Source organism: Grammomys surdaster, unplaced genomic scaffold (assembly GCF_004785775.1).
Source record: "Grammomys surdaster isolate TR1022 unplaced genomic scaffold, NIH_TR_1.0 126198, whole genome shotgun sequence".
Classification (NCBI taxonomy): Eukaryota; Metazoa; Chordata; class Mammalia; order Rodentia; family Muridae; genus Grammomys; species Grammomys surdaster.
Window position 1 is genome coordinate 1585219 of NW_021621003.1, and position 8696 is coordinate 1593914.

At 43.7% G+C, this 8696-nt stretch overlaps 1 non-coding gene across 1 annotated transcript; it reads right to left on the reverse strand.

Moving 5' to 3' along the window:
* Window positions 1-1578: 1578 nt before the first annotated feature.
* LOC114613384 lies at window positions 1579-1680 on the reverse strand. The gene has a single exon (XR_003710174.1). It is a non-coding gene; the product is annotated as a U6 spliceosomal RNA (small nuclear RNA).
* Window positions 1681-8696: the final 7016 nt, after the last annotated feature.

Here is an 8696-nt window from a genome sequence, read left to right on the forward strand (position 1 = left end):
GGAGCATCTCTTTCTAACTACTTATAAGCTTATAATAGCCCTGTGACTTGAACTGTTTTTTTTTTTAATTGTTTTATACTCCAAAGCAGGATGTATATGGATATATTATTTGGAAAAGGTAGTTTTTTCCAATAGAAACATTTGGAAGGAAACGGAAGCAAACAACTTGTATATAGGGGAAGTAGCTGGAGGGGAGGAAGTAGGAAATGCATTTGAAAGGCCTTCTACTCTGCAACATTCATGCAACCTAAGGAGGTCCCTCCTAAATGCTAAAGAGAATCGGCCAGACTTCCCCTCCCGCCAGCATCACGTTTAAAAACCTACCTGCTGTTGATTGCAAACAAACAATAAACAGATTCAAATAAAGGAGCCCTACCAGGTCCAATCCATTTGGTCAAAGATGACTGTGGGTGCCCGGGCAGCCAGACCCACATCAGGGAAGGGTAACTTCAAAATCTGTTTTTCTCCTAGAGGGAAAGTCAAACAGCATGAGGTCTAGGACTTTTATTCCTTAACCTCCTCCCCTTTCACCTCCACTTCTTAGCTTGAAACAGTATTTTGAAGAAAACAAATAAATAAGTCGAATTAAAAAAGAATCCCATAGCAAACATAATGGTAAGGTCTGAATTGACACAAGTTGGTTCCAAGAGGAAAAGAATGTTCCAGAATCAGATGGAATCCCCACCCTCCTCCCCCACCCCCATCCCTAGTGTCAGTCTTGTCCATTTGAAAGGACGGGAAGGAGTCCTTCACATAGAGGAGTCCTTAGTCAACTTGATATTCCTGGGGGTCATTTCCAGCCTGGAGACGTCCTTAAAAACAAGATGGTTATGTCCAGCAGCCATTTGGTCTCTGGTTTCTTCCCTCACCCATCTTGGACTGCGCATGAAGGAACCAACAAATACTTCTTGGGAAATATCGACTGCTGGCATTCATGCCCACATTCTCAGATGAAGACTGTCCTTAGAGACAACCCGTCCTATTCTCCTTCAGGCCCTGTCTCAGTCTTAATCTCTAGAAGCCTTGGACTACAAGCAGCTGATCAAAACTTGGGGGTTATTAAAATGTTTCTAGAACCAATAGTTACATTTTAGGATCATGGACCATTAATAACAATCTCCTTAACATTCAAATGTCTGTAAAATGTGTTGATAGAGGATTACTGGTGCCTAATGGGCGTTATGTGATAACACGGACTCTGAATAGTGAGGTTGGGGAATGGATGTATGACCACAGCTACCCGATTATCAGCTTACAGCGAAATCAATCTCTCTTTCGTTCTTTCTTTCTTTCTTTCTTTCTTTCTTTCTTTCTTTCTTTCTTTCTTTCTTTCTTTCTAACTTGTGATGCTCTTAAGAAAAGGCATTGTTCCCAGAAAAGCCTGAGACTTCATCATTTAACCTCTGAACAAGTGAGTACAGTTCTGAAAAGAGGAAGAGAAAAACCTTACTGTGGGCTGTGGGCACAAGGTCAACTTCAGATGTAAGGAGGTGGGTTGTGGCCACTGTCTCTCCCCCCCATCCCCCCCTTCCCTGGTTTATGCTTTGTTTTTGTTTTATTTTTTTGACTTCATTTTTTAAAAAAACACTTCATGAATTTGCGCGTTATCCTTGCACAGAGGCCAAGCCAGTCTTCTCTGAATAGTTCCAATTTTAGCGTACGTGCTGCCGAAGTCAGCACTCTTTCCTTGATCTTAATGGAGCTCTGCCTGAAAAACGGTGGTTCTGGAAGTTCGAGGCCCTTGCGGGTGGTGGGGTGGAGGGGGAGATATTGGGCAGGGGATGTCGGGCTAGATATCCTTGGCTAGCTTAAAGCCCAACCCCCAAATGACCACTCCCTTCCTCCAAGGGCTCTCCACGGGGAGGTGGGGGCGACTTCGCGCACCGCTGACAGCGCCAAAGCCCTGCTGGAAGAGGCTCGAAGGAGTGGGTTCCGCGGCTTCTGGGGACTACTTGGCAAAAGCACCAAGTTCCCTTCCTCCATCCCACCTTTCACTCAAGAAGCAAGCGCTGGAAATGGAGCAGAAAGCCATAGGATGTCTCTGGTTGCAAACTGCACACTTGCACTGTCCTGGAGGCATCCCTTTCCTGCAAGCCGCGGCCCTAATAGTGACCTGATCTGAAGAAGGAGAGAATTACTCTAGTGGCTGAGAGGCAGCTCTCTGGCCAGTTGCACGGGACACTGAAAATTTGACTTTCTCAACCTGGGGGGCGGGGGAGAGGCCTCGAAATTTCTCCGGCGACCTAAGCTCCCCTGGCTGCTGCACGTGGTCCGGCCGCCAGCTTCCCTGTGGGGCGGACAGTCGCGCTGACCTGGGGGAGCAGAAGCTCGGGACTCAGAGTCTGAAGATGCCGCCCTGCCCTTTTGGGGCGAGGAGATCCAAGGATCGGAAAGATCAGAGGGCCGTGGAGACGGGGGTGAGGCAGCGATCTCCCCCTCATCCTGCCCACGTGGGCGCCCGGCCCTTCGCACATCGCAGGACAACCCCAGGCTGGTGGCTAAGAACGCCAGGCTTCCTCCCTCGGCTCCCTGCGGTGAGCAATGCAGGAGCAGAGCTGGGTTTGGCTTTTGTGCTCAGACCTGCGCTGGGCCTTCATCCTGAGACCGAGTGTTTCAGGGTTGGGGACCGCAGTCAATGCTGTCCCCGTCCTGACAGAAGTCCTTCCATCCCAGCACCCAGGGCCTAAGGGCGCTGGGCGATGGCTTCAGTTTACAACTCGGAAGGCTTAGCAAGCTGGTGTATGGAGCTATCTGAGCTGTGCCAGGGCCCCTTTAGACCGCTGCTTTAACGAATTGGCCTAAAACAAATTTTGGTTAGTATTTAAACAACTGGTGCATACCCAGGATCGTTTCTTCCCTACTAGTAAAGCAAGCACATTTGGTCACCTTTGAGTTCTTTTTGGTTCGAGAGTTCCAATAAAATGTATTGCTCAGTGTTAGGAAAATTTTAATAGGGGAGGCAGTTATTTTGGGGAAAATGTAATGTGTGTGGTGTATGTGTGTTTCATATTTCACCTGCGGCTACAACTCGGTGGTAGACCGTTTGTCTCGCATCCATAAAGTCCTAGGTTCAAGTCCCCATACTGTCAGGAGGAGTACCCCTCCTGGAGGAGAAAGAGGAGGAGCAGGAGGAAGAGGAGGTCATAAATGAATGAAATTAGATAATCTTTGGAAAGGGAAAATTTAAGTTAACTCAAGTCTGTAATTGAAATGTATTGTTCAGCCCTTCTGGTTCATAAAATTGATTGATTATGAATTCTAGTCTAAGTTGACCACTTGAAGCTTTAGAAGGTACAGAAGCACTCATCTATTCTTACTCACTTTTAAATAAATGTATGGATTTATTATTTTATTTAGTCTTAAAGTGATTCCTCTAACTCAGAGACTGAGGAGCAGCTGGAGATTGGCATAAAGGATCATTCACATTTTCAGTCACTTACAGTTTGAGTTGATTAAACCACTAACTGATTTCTGAACATTTAAAATGGGCACATAAGCCAGGCATGGGGGTATGTGCTTTTAACCCCAGCACTCGGTAGAGGCAGGCAGATCTCTGTGTATTCAAAGCCAACCTGGTTTATAAAGTGAGTTCCAGGACAATCAGGGCTATATAAAAGAAAAATCTTGTCTTAGAATAAATACATAAATCAAATGGGCACACAGCCTTGTTCTCCCTCCTCCCCTTCCCTTTATGTGCATAGATGACGCTGTACAAAAAATAGTAATATAGACTTTTAATAAGAGACACCCAAGGAGCAGATGAGGGTATCCTACATTTGATACACTTACCAAGCTTACAACAGGATCTGTAACCGTCCAGAAAGAACAGCTGCTCCTCTGTGTGGTGCATGTATGTTGTTGACAAACGGTGAACTTAGAGGTAGAGACAGTTTCTCAGCAACCTCAAGACAAGCTGGCAGCCCTGTGGAAGGCAAATCCACCTTTAACTCCTAAAAGCTTGTTTTTATTTATTTTATTATTATCTTTTTTAATCTTGGTTTTTCAAGACAGGGTTTCTCCGTGTATGTCTAGCCGTCCTGGAACTCACTCCAGATCAGGCTGGTCATGAGCCCACAGAGATCTACCTCTGTGTCTGCCTCCCAAGTCCTGAGATTAAAGGCATGTACCACCACTATCCAGCTAAAAGCTTGTTTTATTTTTAAACAAAATATTATCAGAAGTCCCTGTATTTCTAAGTTGGACCAGGTGGGTTTGACTTGGATGGTTGTTCATAAAGTTGTTTATGTATAATAAACTTCAAATTAAAAAGGGATGAGCAAGTGTATTTTTAAGTAGTATTTCCAAATAAAATGTAAAGTAGAAAATTTAAGGCTGGGGTGTGACAAAGTGGCAGAACACTTGCTTAATAAATAAAAAGCTCCAGGTACACGTACAATCTCCTATAACACACACACACACACACAAGTACAATGTTTTCATTTAGGCTATGAAGCCTGTTTAAACAAAACAACCAAACAATTATTTGGCCATAATTAAAAATTTAGAAGATTTGCTGGACAGTGGTGGTGCACACCTTTATTTTAATCCTAGCACTTGGGAGGCAGAGTCAAGTGAATCTCTGAGCTTGCGGCTGGCATAGTCTCCAGAGTGAGGTCCAGGACAGCCAGGCTGCACAGAGAAACCCTGTCTCAAAGAAGAAAAAAAAAAGTTGGAATTGGTATGTTATCTCTAATGGTCTCTCCTCTCTATCTCCCTACATGTCTGTTCTTTAAGCTTAACAACCATGTCTTGGTCCCCTAGTGTTTCTATTGAAACATTTTTCATTTCTGTGATTTATACCCCCCACCCCCAAGACATCTTGAGATGCTGTCTTTTCATGTATCCTTGCCTGGCGTAGGATTTGGTGGCCTGAACTTGTTATGAGTCTTTTGCCTCTGCTTAAACACTAGGACTAGAGTCAGGCTTTGCTCTGCCCAGCTCTGTTACAATTTATTTCCTTTAAAGCTTGATGATTGTTAAAGTGGACAAAGCAAAGGTAAAGGAAGAAGATGTGGCTGCACTGTTGGACCGGAGGGGTTCAGAACCAGATGGGGGACACAGGATGCGATAAACACTCCTGGGCCAGATATTCTTAATCTACACGCCTGACCTGTTTTCCCCTACCCTCACTGCCAGCCTTGTCTGAAAGGCTATCTTCCATTAGTGTAAGAAGAAGTATAATCTCTGAGTTTCTTTAGCATTTGATCCTTTTTCCAGAGGTTTCCATTTAGAGTCACCATTGCAGCCAATATTTGGATCTGGTCCTAAAATAGTCTGAACCAGGTGACCTCAGGCAAGGAGACAGAAGATACTAGCAATTTATTTCATATCAGCTCCCAAGCCATCATCAGATGATAACAACCCTTGGACACTGTTAATCTCTGCTTGATTCAAACTGGTGACCGCAAGGTGAAAGGCAAGAGTGTTATCTCTGAGCCAGTCCTGTGGCCTTCCACAGATTGCCAGCTAGACCCACACAATTGAAGCCTCTTCTTCAGTGGTTACTTAAACATTTGTTATACCCAAAGTCTTTGGTCTTTGTTGGACTGAAAAGTAGGAGGGCTTTATCAAAGAAAATGCCCAAGAGCTAAGACATGGGAGTTTAGAATCCAATACAAATTTAAAAGGTTGTGAAGGTGATTCCATGCTCTCTACCTAATAAACTGTGAACAACATGCATTTGATTAGAAAAGGCCTCTGGAAATGAATGGTTTGTGCCAAAAAGAAATATAGAAAAAAAATCCACCTTCAAATGTAAAAAAAAAAAAAAAAAAAAAAAGCAATTGGTTTTATTGCTTTGGAAATGGCTTAATGTTTGCAAGTAGTCCGGTCATTACAGACCACCAGAGACTAATTTGGCATCAGCTCAGGGTGAAACAAAGGGGGAAAGTGGGAAACAGCAGAGAATAAAGTAAAGTCTGGCCTAGTAAATAAAAGATGCCCTGTGTGGTGGTTCCCTAAGGGGGAAGGCTGGGCAGCCCATGGGGAAGCGCTCTTCATAGGCAGAGGAGCCTATACCAGCCTCTCACCTGTGGTTCCTGGCTATAGTTTGAAACCCTAGGAACATATTTTGAATGTCCTGAGGAAATTCCTCCCCCCTTTTTTTATTCCAATATCCTTAATTAAACGGTAACTTGATTTTTGCTAGATTTCTTTAGACTAGACAGATTGAAAAAATAATTGAGGTATCAAAATATTGAAGGTATTTTAATAACATGTTTTAAATTTTTAAATGTCATTTACTTGTCTGTCTGTTTGTTTGAGAAGGGCTATGGAGGTTAGAAGACAATGTGTAGAAGTTCCCCCTCCTACAATGTAGGGTCCAGGGTTTGAACTAAGGCCATAAGGCTTGGACTCAAGCACCTTTACCACCAAGTAATCTTGCCAATCCCAGTAATATGCTTTTGGTTTTGTTTTTAAGATTTTATTTTTATGTACATTGGTGTTTTGCATGCATGTATGTCTGTGTGAAGGTGTCAGGTCCCCTAGAACTGGAGTTACAGACATTTGTGAGCTGCCATGTAGATGCTAGGAATTGAACTCAGGACCTCTGGAAGGGCAGCCAATGCTCTTAGCCAATGAGCCCCCAGTAAGCTTTATGTGTCGGGAGTGGTACAAGTAAAACCAGATTATTTTAGATATTTTAGTAGCAAGTACCCTTGGAAAAGATCAGATAACAACCTGAGATATGCAGGATTGTAATTCCCAGAAAACTGGAACTTTACTGTTTCCAGTAGTGAGTTTGTATTTAAGTTCTTTTTTCCATCTTTGGCTGACTGATATCATTTGAACAGATCTGGAGTCCAAAGGAGTCTGTGCTTTCCCTGTACACATAAGGTCAGCTCCGTCTTCTTAGCTTACCTAAAGATTTTAAAGTTTTCTGAGTTTTTGCTAATTTTCCACTTCATCTGCAAGTTTGGCTTTTTTTAGGAGGAGGGAGGGAGTAGCTAATTTCTAGGCTTCTCACATGTAGAAACCTTTATTTAACATTACTTAATAATAAGTTCTGTAAATCTGGAGTGTCTCATGCCGGTCATCCCAGCTTTCCAGGGATTTGTCACAGATGGAAATTACCATTGATTACAGGATAAAAGCTTGTCTCAAAAAACAAACAAGCAAAACAACAACAAACCCCATAAAAACAAACAAAACAAACCTTTCCCATTGTGCCGATTAGTATTGATTGCCAGTTTGAAAGGGTCTTGAATCACCTAGGAGACATACCTCGGTTCACACCATGAGTAATTATCTGTATCAGGTTGGTTTCTGGGCATGCCTGTGAGTGGTTATTTAATTAGGTTAAATTGAAGTGGAAGGACCCACCTTAACATTGGATGGCACCAATCCCTGGGCTGCAGATCTGGATAAAATGAAAGAAGCATGGCCAGGCAGTGGTGGCACGCCTTTAATCCCAGCACTTGGGAGGCAGAGGTAGGTGGATTTCTAAGTTCGAGGCCAGCCTGGTTTCCAGGACAGCCAGGAACCCTGTACAGAGAAACCCTGTCTCGAAAAACCAAAAAAAAAAAAAAAGAAGCAAAAAAATTAGCTAAGCAAGAACATCCATTCCTTTTTGCTTCCTGTTTACAGAGACAGTGTGAGTAGCTGCTTCAGGCTCCTGCTGCCCGGACTTGTAGCCTCAACCATTGAGCCAGAATAAACCTCTTTCCTTGAGTTACCTCAGTTGGTTATTTTATCACAGAAAAATAATACAAGGCAACAACTTCTTAGTGTGTTAGAAAATGTAAAATCATAACATACTTTTTATTTCTTAAGAGATTGGCCCTAGCTGGTGTGTTTGTGTGTGTGTGTGTGTGTGTGTGCGCGCGCGCGTGTGACACTTTCCTTTAATCCCAGCACTTGGAGGCAGAGGCAGGAAGATCTCTGAGTTTGAAGCCACATTCGCCTATAGAGGGAGTTGTTCAAGGAGAGCCAGGGCTACACAGAGAAACCCTTTCTCAAAAAACAAACATCTGTGCACGAGCACACACACACACACAGAGAGAGAGAGAGAGAGAGAGAGAGAGAGAGAGAGAGAGAGAGAGAGAGAGAGAGAGAGAGAGAGAGAGAGAGAGAGAGAGAGAGAGAGAGAGAGAGAGAGAGAGAGAGAGGTTGGCAGTGGATGCCCACCAGGGGAGTACTTTAGGATAGTGATTCAGCGTTCATGTCTAAAGGTGGATGGTCTTGGTTAAATCTGAGCTTCTCTATAGCGTGGCCGATCTTTTCAACTCTCTGTGCTTCTTCCATGTTTCCATCCACAGCGCAGGGGGAAGCAATACTTTCTACTTTCCAGATTGTTGGGCTTGAGGATTAAAGCCTTCAGCTCACTGACTGGCAGGTGGTAACTGCGCCATCTAAGTTCCCAGGGATCAGCGTCATTACTGTCATCAGCCTTGACCAGCAACAGTCAGCAGCTTAGAGCTAGTACCGACTGCAGTACTTTTACCCACAGGGCAGGAATATCGGTATAGTTGGAAGAATTCAAGAAAAAGCTATATAGCATGCTACACATACCTGATATAGAGGGGTACAGACCAATGCAACCACACAGATATGTTCATTTTGAGTTGTATCTGTGCCTTTCACTGACAGTCCGCTTCTTTTGTTCAGCAATCATACAGACCATGAGGATTTTAATCCACGCATGTGTTTGGAAAGAGGAGCAAAGACAATGCTGGCAAGCAGGGGTCCCGTTGTAG